Genomic DNA, 15026 nt, shown 5'->3' with positions numbered 1-15026 from the left:
ACTCTGGAAAATGGTACGGCGATTTCTCAAAGAGCTAAAAGTAGATTTACCATTTGATCCAACAATGCCATTGGTAGTTTGCTGGGCAAGTACCAAAAGGAAAATAATTCATTATATCAAAAAGATGCCTGCGCATGCATAGTTACTGCAGCACAATTCACAGGTGCAAAGGTATGAAATCAATGTAACTGCCCCTTCACCAATGAATGAATAAAGAAAATCTCATATACACATTCCATGGTGTATATATGGTGTATATATACATCATGGAATAATACTCAGCCATAAAAAAATGAAATAATGTATTTTACAGCAACTTGGATGGAATTGGAGGCCATTATCCTAAGTGAAGTAACTTAGGAATGGAGAACCGAATACCGCATATATCCTCACAAGTCAGAGCTAAGCTATGGGTCCGCAAAGGCATACAGAGGGTATAACAGACACTGGAGACTCAGAAGGTGGGCTGGTGGAAGGGCTGAAGGGAAAAAATTACCAATTGGGTACAATGTATATATACACCATGGAATGTGTCTATGAGATTTTCTTTATTCACTCATTGGTGAATGGGCACTTAGGTTGATTTCATACCTTTGCACCTGTGAAAGTAATGGGTACAATGTACGCTATCTGGGTGATGGATATACCAAAAACCCAGACTTCACCACTGCACAATTCATCCTTGTAACCAAACACCACCTGTACCCCTAAAGCTATTGAAATTAAAAGGAAAAAACTGTTTTGAGACAGGATTTATAGGATTACAAGAAACATTTTGGCAAGTATCTGAATGTGATCTTCCTCAACACTGTCGTGGGTAAACCTCTTTGCTCTCTTGCCCAACTCTGACTCTTGTCAACCATTCATGAAAAATATTTATTGCCACTCACTTCCCATGCGGCAGTGTTTAACCTGTATGTCATGTTACCCAGAGGGTTTGTGTCACCATTTTACTGATGGACAAAACAATGTTTAGCTCAACCAGCCAGTCAATTTAGAGGAAAGGTCACTACCATTTGATTACCTTTTCTTCTCACCCTGCTGGCAATTGCAGTGTTTTTATTTTTTTCCTTCAGTTGAGCTGTGACATGGGTCATGAAGAGTGGCAAGAATCTTAGGAGAAACAGAATTTAAAAAAATAGATATTCAGAATATGTATTAATAGTTTTTAAAACAAAACACAAATATATTCATAAATGTGATATTCTACAGGAAAATCTATATATTCTACATGGAAATCTATATCCTTAATGGTCTATTGAGTGGTAAAAGAATTATCTGAAAATTTATTTTTAAGCCAGTTCCTATATAATAAGAATAGTAAAAGTTTCTGCTAGAGTGTAGGGGAGAAAGTATGGACACAAAGACCTAGAGATCAAAATGGTATTAGATATCTCAAAAGCAAAAATGAAAGCCAGAAAAAAAAATGAGGCAAGTTTTTCAATAAAATGAAAGAAAATTATTTCTAACCTAGAAATCCAGTCAGTCTATAAACTGTCAGGTTAAAATAAAAATATTTTTAGACATGCGGGATCTCAGAAAGTTTACCTGAAGAGTTACTAGTTCAGACAACTGCTGTAGGATGTGCTCCACCAGAAATTAACAAATACAAACACAAATTCAGGCAGCGGATGATATTAAATGGAGTGGCAAAGAGGATTTGAGGCAGGGCACAGTGGCTCACACCTGTAATCCCAGCACTTTGGGAGGCCAAGGCGGGTGGATTACTTAAGGTCAGAAGTTCTAGACCTGCCTGATCAACATGGCTGAAACCCGTCTCTACTAAAAATACAAAAATTAGCCAGGTGTGGTGGTGGGCACCTGTGATCCCAGCTACTCGGGAGGCTGAGGCAGGAGAATCGCTCGAACCCAGGAGGCAGAGGTTACAGTGAGCTGAGATCGCGTCACTGCACTCCAGCCTGGGCGACAGAGAGAGATCCTGGTTCAAATAAACAAATAAATAAATAAACAAAGAGGATCTATGCTATGCAGTCAGCCTAAAGGGCAGCAAACCTGATTGGCCAGGGCACAAAAGGACAGTGAGCTCCAAACAGAATATTTCTAGCGCAGAGATGGAACCAGTGGATTTTCCAATGTGTATAATCCTACAGTGAGAATTTTACAATTCTGTCAATGAATTTAAAGAGGGTTTCTTGGTGTGGTGGAAAACTTAGGCAGTTATTAATTCATGGAAAGGAAATGCTATACCAATGCACCAAGGATTTGGGGCAAGTATGTAAATACTTGTTATATAGCCCTGGCTGGTCTCAAACTATACCAATACTGCAGTGTATACACAGTAAAGACTACTGTGATATTACCATATGGGAGATTGTAAGAGGGAAACTGCACGCGTCTCGGGTGAAGAATATGTTTTTTAAAATCCTCATTTCACAAAATACGAAGTTAGTAAATTATGTGTAAAACTGAGGAAACAAAAAGTACAGAATGAGATTATTATGGACAAATGATTAAGTATGGAAAAAGTCTAAAATACTTGAAGGTGGGTTACCACTGCATAGAAGCAATCAAAGGTAAGAAGCCTCTATTTTTGTTGTCTGCTTTTTTGTAGAAGTTACTTTTGAATCATCCATTTAATACTTTTATTATTTTTAATGTTAATTAATACTTTTTGAAGATAATTTTAACTAGCAATAAATGCTATAAAACAGGGTAATGAAGACGGGGCCTCGGAAAGGTATCTTCAGAATCCATTAGGACATGGTATGAAATAAGAAGGTTATTTTAATTGCAATGGCCTAGCATTGAAGAATAACATGTGTTCTGAACCTTAAAAACACTTCCGACATTTGATTTAGTATGCTGGCTCTAATTGGAGTCTAAAATAAGCAAATAATCAAAGATGGGGTTACTGGTTACTTAGTAAATATTCATTAAAATATTACTTTAAAAGATAAAGAATTGAAAGAATCCTAAATATGTAAAAATTGAGTTAATATTAATAAAACATGATGCATTTATACAGAATAATATGGTGCAGTCATTTTGAAATAATATATAATTACATAGGGGAGGATTCAAAATAATCACATTACAAAGAATACAAAAATTAGTTTTTCTATATAATTATTATTTTACTAAGGAAATAATACTAGTTACTTCTAAATAATGGATAATGTTTAAGTTTTTTCTAACTTTATTTTCCATACTGTTTCCAATGAGCAATTATGGATACAAAAAACAATGAATGTTTTTATTTTTCTACCAAAGTAACTCAGAGTCCAAATTCCTGTAATCTTTTCTTGTGGAGCTAAATTTCTTTTTTTAAATAGTGTCTAATGTTTTTCTCTAGAATATTCCTTAATTTTCTATATTCTTAATAAAACTCAGATGATAAAATAGTATCAATATTCTAATAAGAGTTTGGATGATGCTATACAGTGGAAGAATTATCACCTCCCATATGTCCTACTTGTATTAACTCCCATTTGTACCAGGTTTTTTTTTTTTTAATTATACATCATGTTGCTGATTCATCCCTAGTGTGCAATGATTTGGTTTCTGAAATGTTTCCCCAAGCCGGTGTTTCTCCATTCTTTACCAGGCCCTGCCTCTTACTTGTTCCTCTCATGCCAACTTTCATTTTTGCTGATTGCCTTGTTTAGGTAGCCTTCAAAATCTATTTCTAACCTTCAAGGTTTGGGAATACCACTCGATCTCGCAACACTGGAATAATGTGGTCAGGTGCAGAGTGGTTCATGCCAATAATCTCAGCATTTGGGGAGGTCAAGGTGGGAGGATCACTTGAGGCCAGGAGCTTGAGACCAGCCAGGGCTATGTAACAAGACAGCCTCTACAAAAAATAAAAAATAAATATCCAGGGGTGGTGGTGTGCATCTGCAGTCCCAGCTTCTCTGGAGGCTGAGTGAGGAGGATTGCCTGAGCAAATTCAGTGAGCTATGATCGTACCACTGCACTTCAGCCTGGGTGAGAGAGCAGAGCCTGCCTTAAATAAATAAATAAATAAATAAATAAATAAATAAATAAATAAATAAATAAAACAAAAAAGACAACTGTGTGATGAGCATGTCTATTTCTTTGTCTAGATCAATGAATCTCAAAAGGCAATTCAAACATCACTCATTTTGGAATCATCTTGTACTATAGTAATTAAAAATGCAGATAAATAGGCTGCACCCCCAGACTACTGAACCAGAACCTATGGAGAGAGAACTCTGGAATGTTTATTCTTTAAAAGCATGACTAGAATTCTTACACATGCTCAAATTTGAGAAACACAGAATCCAGGTTATTATATAATAAACTTCACATATTTTTACATATGTGCCAAATTGATAAGCTACTTTCAGAAGCTGCTAGATTCTCTATCCTCACACTTCTTCTCTTTCTATTACAGACTAATCATTCCAGAAGTTTATCCCTACTCCAGATTCCGTAAGAAGTTCTGTTCTTACCCTATTTGCAGAGACAGATTCAAGAAGGTTTGCAAACCCTATACAGGACAAACCCAGAGAAATCTATTTCAAAGCATTATATACTGTATAATTGTACTTATATCACCTTGTCAAAAAGACAAAAACTATAGTGACTGAGAACAGATCAATCACTTCTCAGAGTTAGGAAAGAAAGTATTACTAAAATGGAATAGGACGACAGATTTTTTGTTTTTGTTTTTGTTTTTTTTCCAGCGGGGGACAGGGAGGATGATGATAGAATTGTTCTATATTCTGATTGTTATGGTAGTTACACAGATACACTTAAAAACATATTAAACTATACAATTTCACTGTGTTGATTTTTTAATTTAAATCTTATTTTATAGAGAATTTTCCCAAAGATATAAAAATTCTTCATTTATTTAGATGTTCTTGATCATATTCTTGGATAAAGTTACATTTTTCGGAGAGCTTTATATCTACATTACATTGTTTTACTACCTCTACAAATGTCTTGTAATAGATTTTGCTTTGATATTGCCCAATAGGCTGGCGTCAAAATAGATTGTAAAATAATAGACATTAGAAACGTATTATTATGTTAATTCTGGTGGTGTTCTTAAGGTGATATTTAATGATGATGATAATGATGATAATTTCTAAAAAGAAGATTATTTCATAAGAACAGCTAATTGGATGAAAGGCTATAAGAGCACAGAGTTAGGGAGATGGGGAATATAAGTGTTACTCTGGAGACTATAGCTCTTCCAGGGTTTGACTACCTGAAGAAGTGAATTCCTCTGCCATTTGTCTTCCATATCTATTTTTAAGGCGTCAAGTTTGCTGATTCAGGAATAAGCCAAATGTGAAGTGTGAAGTGTGATTTGTCATAATGAAATTCACTTTTCTTGATCTTTTCTATTTAAAATAATTTAAAATGTATTTTTGTCTTCCTTCATGTAGCAAATTGAGAATACTCAAGAGAATACATTTTTCTCAGCTTTCTGTGTGAGGCAAATACCACCCCGGTATCACTGAGATTTCTTTTAACTCACAACTTTCTCCTTTTGTTATTAATGGTTTCACCATTAAAGTCATACAGAGCACTCAAGAAATAAGCCATATAAACATAAAATACACCAAAACCAGAATATGATAGACATAGAAGCCTTTATTTATTTATTTATTTATTTATTTATTTACTTTTGAGCTAGGGTCTCACTCTGTTGCTCAGGCTGGGGTGCAGTGGTGCAGTCATGGCTCACTGCAACCTTGACCCCCTGGGCTCAAACAATTCTTCTGCCTCAGCCTCCTGAGTATCTGGGACTACAGGCACCCTCCACCACATTCAGCTAATTTTTTAACCTTTCGTAGAGACAGATTCTCACTATGTAGCTCAAGCAGGTCTCAAATTTCCAAGCTCAAGGGATCCTCCCTCCTCAGCTTCCCAAAGCACTGGGATTATAGACATAAGCTACTGCATCTGGTATTTTTAAATTTTTTGTTGTCTAAGTTTAAGGTGTACATGATGATGTTTTGATATACATATAGAGAGTGAAATGATTACCACAGTCAAACCACTTAATATATCCATCATCTTACATGTTTACGTTTGTGTGTGTATATATTTGTGTGTGGTAAAGCACCAAAAATCTACTCTATTAGCAAATGTTCAGTGTATAATATAAATTTTATGAACTATAGTTCACAGGTTGTACATTAGTTCTCTAGGATTATCTATGGTACATAACTAGAAATTTGCATCCTTTGACCTATATCTCCCCATTTCTTTCCCTTCCATTCCCCTGGTAACCACTCTCTGTTTCTCCATGAGATCACGCAACATTTTTCTTCCTTTGTCTGGCTTATTTCATTTAGCATAAATGCCTTCCAGGTTCATTCAAGTTGTCATAAATGGCAGCGTGAGGAGGATTATAAATTTTAACATAGCTTCTGTGCATTGATTCTTCTACTTAGCATTATAAACATTGAACCAGAATAAAGATAACAGGAAACCAAAAAGTATTCTTCAAAAGCTAAAACTTTATCGAGTTGCATAACATGTTGGAGATCCAAGCAGTTAGGTCTAATTTTAACCCCCAGATTTCTTACTCAAGACTATGATATGAATAAGAAGAATGAAAGAAGAGCATCATGCAAATTCACCATGGCCTATTACAACATCCATTTAGTGGATAGAATGCTTAGAATAGCAAACCATTAACTTTCTGCAAACTGCAGTAGGAAAATATATCCTTAAAGAATGAATCAAGAGGAAAGAAAAAAAGTGAAAATCACATTTATATGGCTGAGTTAAGCATATTTATTAGAATATGGAAGTCAGTAAAATAAAATTCACCTAAAGTTAGGGGGAAATCAAATCCACTGGGGGAATGTAAAATACAGTACAGTATTCTATCAAGAAAAACTAAGACTTCTATTAAAGTTCAGCCCATAAAGTTCATCATCAGTCTACTTTGCACAGTTCAATACAGAGAGAATTAAAATTCACATTTTATCACCTGGAAGGTTGTCAATAAAACATCTCTACAAGTTTGATTCCTTAGGACATTGATTATAATATAGTTCCCATTGTCAGAACTTAATAGAGGTCTAGTGTCCAATATCTTCTGTCATCAAGTGGCCAGAAGCCGGCATAGCCATATCTAAAGTCCCCACCCCCTGGTGAACAGGTGCTAACACATCCACAGCCAACACCATCTCAGGGGAGAGCCACAACTGTCCTAGTAGGAGCCAGGGGAGATGTACCACTGAAGAGGCCAAAGAACTTCTTGTTAGTTGAGTATTTAGTACAAAGACTACTAAGAATGACTTACTCCATCTGCCCAAAGTCTTTCATACACCCCCAGTAAAGGGTGTGGCATCTTCATTGCTCTTAAAATTGTTTGAGGTTGACTGACTGCCTAGTGTCCTTTTAATGAGTTTAATCCCTACAATGAGAAGCTACAGAAATGCTACCAAAGTCTTTGGTAAAAGCAGATTCCCAGTTTATCCATCAAAAATCAGGCTTCTAAACAACTAGAAACGTTCTTACTATATTGCCTAACATTGCTTGTGAGATTATAGACATTTTGGAGGCACACAAAAGGGATTATTAATACTATCTAAACTATGAGGTTAAATATATGCAGATTCTTCTCCCAAGAAATTTTGATATGTGATTGAGCAAATTACAGCTGCTTTCAAAACTAATGCAAATCTTCTGTTAATCATATTCTATGTCATCCAGAAGTATTTCTTTCTTACTGAGAATTTATTCCACAATTTAACTGTAATTTATTTTTTGTTTGGTGATTGTTTTATAGTTTTATAAATTATAAGAAAATATATTTTATACTTGAGTATTTAATACATCTTCAAGAATAGCCACTACATTCACTAACATTTTTTTTTTTTTGAGACGGAGTCTTGCTCTGTCACCCAGGCTGGAGTACAGTGGCTCAATCTCAGCTCACTGCAAGCTCCGCCTCCCGGGTTCACACCATTCTCCTGCCTCAGCCTCCTGAGTAGCTGGGACTACAGGCACCCGCCACCATGCCCGGCTAATTTTTTTGTATTTTTAGTAGAGATAGGGTTTCACCGTGGTAGCCAGGATGGTCTCAATCTCCTGACCTTGTGATCCACCTGCCTCAGCCTCCCAAAGTGCTGGGATTACACTACACTATTTCACTAACTTTTAAATTAATTTTTAGTTTCTTCAATGTTCCTCTTTACTGATGGAATTATGAACCGTGTTTAGGCTCTAAGTTTATTAAATAACATTGATGTTAAGGTCTACCAGGTATGGGAAAATAAGTAATAAGAATAGTGGAGTGTTAAACAGAATCAGCCACATCAGATAAAATGTAAGTGTAGTTTCCTTCAGTAATCAACTCTCAAGAAACATGACGTTGTGGAGGAATCTCTTACTCTTCCAGTTTCCATCCTATATCTGACTAACTACAGACCTATAACCAGAAAGAGAAAAGCACATCAGAAATATGCACATTAGCCTTTCAACAGAAACTTAAAGAATCTGTGAACACATTCTACATCTTACTTATATTAAACATTAAGCCAACTAATTTTCACTACTTTAACTGTTCTCTAAGATATGATCAATATTATTGGGAAAAGGCCCAGTGAAATGACACAAATAGGAAGAAAAACTCCCAGCATCAAAGTCAAAATTTAATACAAAATACAAAAATTAACTCAAGATGGATTAAAGACTTACATGTAAGACCTAACATAATAAAAAGCCTAGAAGAAAACCTAGGCAATACCATTCAGGACATAGGCATGGGCAAAGACTTCATGACTATAACACCAAAAGCAATGGCAACAAAAGCCAAAATTAACAAATGGGATCTAATTAAACTAAAGAGCTTCTGCACAGCAAAAGAAACTACCATCAGAGTGAACAGGCAGCTTATAGAATGGGAGAAAATCTTTGCAATCTACCCATCTGACAAAGGGCTAATATCCAGAATCTACAAAGAACTTAAAAAAATTTACAAGAAAAAAAACAACCCCATCAAAAAGTGGGCAAAGGATATGAACAGACACTTCTCAAAAGAAAACATTTATGCAGCCAACAGACACATGAAAAAATGCTCATCATCACTGGCCATCAGAGAAATGCAAATCAAAACCACAATGAGACACTATCTCACACCAGTTAGAATGGCGATCATTAAAAAGTCAGAAAACAACAGGTGCTGGAGAGGATGTGGAGAAATAGGAACACTTTTACACTGTTGGTGGTATTGTAAACTAGTTCAACCATTGTGGAGAACAGTGTGGTGATTCCTCAAGGATCTAGAACTAGAAATACCATTTGACCCAGCCATCCCATTACTGGGTATACACCCAAAGGATTATAAATCATGCTGCTATAAAGACACATGCATACGTATGTTTATTGCAGCACTATTCATAATAGCAAAGACTTGGAACCAACACAAATGTCCATCAACGATAGACGGGATTAAGAAAATGTGGCACATGTACACCATGGAATACTATGCAGCCATCAAAAAGGATGAATTCATGTCCTTTGTAGGGACATGGAGGAAGCTGGAAACCATCATTCTGAGCAAACTATTGCAAGGACAGAAAACCAAACACTGCATGTTCTCACTCATAGGTGGGAATTGAACAATGAGAACACTTGGACACAGGGAGGGGAACATCACACACCAGGGCCTGTCAGGGCGTGGGGGACAGGGGGAGGGATAGCATTAGGAGATATACCTAATGTAAATGACAAGTTGATAGGTGCAGCAAACCCACATGGCACATGTATACCTATGTGACAAACCTGCAGGTTGTGCACATATACCCTAGAACTTAACATACAATGGAACACACACACACACACACACACACACACACACGATTATTCAAAATGTTACCAAATTTTTTTTTTTTTGAGATGTAGTCTCACTCTGTCACCCAGGCTGGAGTGCAGTGGTGTGATCCTGGCTCACTACAACCTCCGCCTCCCAGGTTCAAGTGATTCTCCTTCCTCAGCCTCCCGAGTAGCTGGGACTATAGGTGCATGCCACCACACCCAGCTAATTTTTTGTATTTTTAGGAGAGTCAGGGTTTCACCATGTTAGCAAGGATGGTCTCGAGCTCCTGACCTCATGATTCACCTGCCTCAGCCTCCCAAGGTGCTAGGATTACAGGCATGAGCCACAGCACCCAGCCACCTAAAACTTTAAAATACCCAATTGTTCTGAAAAATATAGCAGAAGATAACATGGAGCTTGTTGTATATTTTGGAAGAGTTAATGAAAAGACTATATTCAGATTTTTATTTAACCCTGTATTGATTATTTAGCATACTTAAATTCACTGTAATACAGGGATTCCAATCATAAAAAGAATCCTATTGTATCTAACATTAGGCTGTATCTAACATTAGGTAGAAGAGCAAAGTGTTGACCTTAAACGTGAAAAATTTACTAATGTGGTTTTTTTTTTAATTTTCTTCAATAAAGTGTATAAGACATTCAAGAATATAACCCAACCTTGCACATATTTGCTTACATTTCTGGTTTTATCACTTACTAGAGTGTAATTTGGTTACTAGGTAATACAATGGAAGGACCACAGTAGTAAAACCAGATTTGAACTCTGGTCTGAAGTCTACATATTGTTTGCCTAACTTTTGATACTAACACCACATTCTGTGCCTCAACTGCAAAGTTGTACAGAAGACGTAACTACCCCAATTCCTGAGATTTTCTGAAGCTCTAATAAGAAACAGTGAAATCATAAAATACAATATAAATGCATGTTAAAATCATTGTTTTCTTTCGTTCATCCCAAATCTAACTCATAAAAGTGGTTCATGAAACGATTCCATATTTGTTTGATGAATCAATATGCTGAATATTCTAAGCAGTGTTTTACAGGCATATCACACACCAAATCTCCTAGAAGGAGATTTATGTGTTCATAAAACACATATCGCTGACTTCACAGGTCTCGATGGGTGAGGAGGAAAGAAGGCAGCTTGAAAAGTTGCTTTCTGATAATGTTCCTGGTTAATGCTGATCTCAATGCTGATCCAGGCACCACATATTGAAAAACATGGTTCTAGAGATGAGATAAAATTAAAGAGAATAGCAAGATATAAAAATATATGTGCATAGTCACATATGTTTGTGTGAATATTCAATTAACTTTTTAATTGAATTTCAGAGTAAACACGTATGCAATTATATTTCAATATATACAGTCATTCTGTACTTATTATTTAAGACCCAAGGTAGATTGGTTTGATTTTATTATTGGGTTTCAGATACTAATATATAAATTAAACTTACCTGGACATCACCAACTTCTCCTTTCAGATAACCCAGGGTTAACATCTTTTGGTAATATTTTAAAGTCGGTATTCATTTTACTAAATTTAAAATATTATTTTTATTGTAAAATATAAATGAAAATATGACCACTGTAAACATATTTACACCAGAAAACATATTCAAACCACACGTCCCATCCTATGTTAATTCAGGTAAGTTTTTTTTTTTAAACAGAAGCATTCTCATATTTCAAAAAAACATCACAAGCCTAAATGAGGAACTCCTGGAAAAGTTCAGACACAGGCTGAAGTAACACATCTTGAAGTGAACCTGATCCACTGTAAGCAGAGGCTGGATTTGCTCAAGCAGCACCTTGGAACTCAAAGAAAAGTAGAATCAGACTGAAAACAAAAAAACAAAATGCCCCAGAAGTGATAAAGTATTCGATAAGCAAAATAATCAATAAACTCCCGTTGCCCAGTCTCTTTTATAGCCAAGTAGCTGGTGTCCTCTGCAGCTATAACAGGTGCAGGACGGCAGGTAAAAAGGTGCTGCCATTGCCACAGGCATCACTGTGGCCCAGGGAATACCCATAACTTCCCAGCAGCCATTTTGGTAGAAGTTCTTGGAGAAGAAGTTCTATCACCTTGTCCAAGGAATAAAGGTTTGATCAGGCAGCAAACTCAATGGTTATAGCACATAATAGGATTCTTTTACCTTTGTGACTCATATAACCTCACCAGAGGCTGTGATGAAGAAATGCACCTCTTTCCTTTTTTAGTTCAAGGGAATTAGTATTCTCATTAATTTCCTAGATCTCCTTGAAAAAAAAAAAAAAAAAGAGATCCTCATTATTCTTGAAAGAAGTTTGAGCCGAATTAACTGCCAAAGGTGAAGAAGGATTCTTCTTTGTGGGTTTTTTTTTTTCCTGTAATGAGAAGTTACTGCAGTGTCTTCAAAGTCTTTGGTTAAAATAGACTCCAAGCTGAATCCTCCAATTATTAGATGTCTCAAGAACAAAAAATAATGCCAATTGCAATAGCAAACCGTGCTTTTGGTCTGCAGGAATTTACTAAACGTCCTCATGCTTCATAAAGCCCCATACCAGGATTTGAAGTAGAGATATTAAAGAGTTTGTAGACCTAACAAACCTTTCATATTAGAAACAAAGGCAAAGCAGACAAGCCTACAGTCAACCTAAGTCTATGCAGCTAAATGCCATAGTTATAAAAGCTTTAGTGGATGCAGTGAGGCAGGAATAATAGTAGTCATTTGTGTATATATAAAATGTCACAGATGAATTATACTTTAAGTTCTGATGTTAGGACCAGTGAGAGTGTGGCATAGTACTTATAAGCTACAAAAGCAAAATTTGACAGCTGACAAGGAAGCACTGAGATCTGGGATGAGCCCTAGAGGGTGCCTCTTTTCTACTTCTTTCTTCACTGGCTTTCTATCTCTGGGATGTGCAACTTTGAAGAGCTTACTCATCCCATCATTCTAAGGCAAGGCATAAAGTCATTTTTGACATTTATGAAAAAAAAATTTACTTACAAATACTCTCTATTTGATATCTCTAAAATCTAAGGGACACAGTTAAATGAATGTCACTAAGAGAGCTGGAGAAAATAAAATTTCTGCATGATGTTATTGCTTCAGCCGCTCAGTGGATCCTGACCTAATGGCATCTATAGCCTATTCTGACATCTTGGGAAGTCATTTCTGGACTCAGTCTACACATTCATGGGCTCTTTCTTGGATATCACAAAAAATCCCAGCCAGATAGTGCCGTGTTCATGGTCTAAACAAATGATTTCAATGGATCTCATTGCCAAGATTAAAGATCTTAATTTGAAAAACATAGCAGCCCCTTTGTTTCATTCATGATAGCTTTATTGAGGAGATAATATGAGTTCAATGCTGTGCTTTATTTTGGGAACACGAGGGTGAACAAGACAAAGCAGGGGTCCCTTTATGGAATGTGTATTTCCAGTTCTATAGGATGCCACTGGAGTGGATTCTGGTTAGCAGAGAGGCAGGTGGTAAGGCTTCAGCATCCAACACACCCAGATTAGAAACCCCATTCTGCCATATTCTAGCTTTCAGACTATGAATATGTCATTTGAAATTTCTGAATTCCAGTTTCCTCAAGTGTAAAATGGGGATAATAGAACCTGGAATAAAACTAACCTCATGGGGTTGTAAAGAGTAATAATAACCCACTGCAGGCCCAGAAATAATATTGGTTATTTTTGCCTCTTCCCTAATTATGTTTGCCTTTGAAATGACTGAAAAATTATACTGGACTACACTCGAAATGATGGCCTAAAATGTTAAATAAACCAAATTGAGAAAATAATCTGCATCATAAGAAACTAATAAGATAAAAACGTGCTTACCAAGCATTTAGCTCAAAATTAATTACGCTGTTCTAAAGATCTATACAAACAGGAGTGGGTTGGTTGGCTGGTTGGTTTCTAAGCATGATTTTCTTGCACATGTGCCATAAGAAATCTATGGGTCGAACATGTGCACTGAGCAAAAGCTATACACTTTGGATGGCTCTGAGAAAGGCCACCGTTCATCTTAAGGAAAATTACGGGAAACCAAAAATCACCCATATGCGTATGAAGCATTTTTAGTTTCTGCTTTGCCTACTGTGTCTAAAGTTATTGACAAAAGAGCAAGAAAAGCCTTTTCTGCATGAGAAAAGACCTACCCTTCGGGTTAAATTTACTAAATAGCAGCAACATGTATTTATTCTTCAGTGTTTTATGTTTGCGTCCTTTTGTATCTTTACTGAGAAGAGCTCTGATTTATAAGGCATTTGATAATCTTCCAGAGGTATCCACTGTGGTTGAAAGTAGGGCCACTATGAATATTTGGGAAAGGTTGACTTCTTTTGTCAACTGACTTCCTATGACTATGAGATTACCCTGTGCTAGGAAGGCTCCTCTTTTGTTCTGACTTATTGGTGAGAAACTGCTCTCAAATCCACTTAGGAACTGATCCTACTATAACGAGATCTAAGGGAAGAGGATATAATCTTGAAGAAAGATATAGAAGCAGAAGGGAAGACAGTGCAGGAAAAGAAAAAACAGGAGGAAGGGCAAATTATTTGGTCATTTCTTATATGCAAGAATAATGTGAATATAGTACAGGACTCCCTGCTTTTATCAGATTCACTACATCTCTGCTATCTTCACATTTTGGAGTGTCATAATGTTACAGTCAACACCTTTGTTGGATAGTATCATCAGATACACTGGTCACATGAAGGATGCCATGTGGAGAATGTTTCTCCACCAACCTTGTAACAGAGGGCAGATGTCAGATCCCTTCAAAATAGCCTTTAGAGAGTACATGAGAAATGTTAAATAGGATATCACATAATATGTTATCTATCCTACTTAGCCATGAAAAATTCTGTAGGACTCTAAACCTCCCCTGTGAATCAAATGGGTAAATACAAATTAACATACATATATTCAGTTACCACTGGTGAATTATTACTTCAGAGTAGTCAAGGGATTGGGAAGCCTAATGATAAGGAGAGGAGGTCTAATTGGACTTACTGGGGGTCTCTCTAGAAGATTCTTCTATACATAAGATGCCCTTAATATTCAAATCAAGTTCTCAGTTATATCAACTGTATTAAGCAGGGAAATGTTAAAGATACACAGCCTGGTTTTCAATGAGAAGAAACAAGCAATTAATGGTGAAATAGAAAATCAAAACAGTACTTCCTGTGTGACTTTGTGAGATAAACCTAAGTCATAAAATGCAC

Source organism: Hylobates moloch, unplaced genomic scaffold, assembly GCF_009828535.3.
Source record: "Hylobates moloch isolate HMO894 unplaced genomic scaffold, HMol_V3 SCAFFOLD_14, whole genome shotgun sequence".
Lineage (NCBI taxonomy): Eukaryota > Metazoa > Chordata > Mammalia > Primates > Hylobatidae > Hylobates > Hylobates moloch.
The sequence above is the reverse complement of the archived record's forward strand: the minus strand, read 5'-3'. Positions refer to the sequence as shown.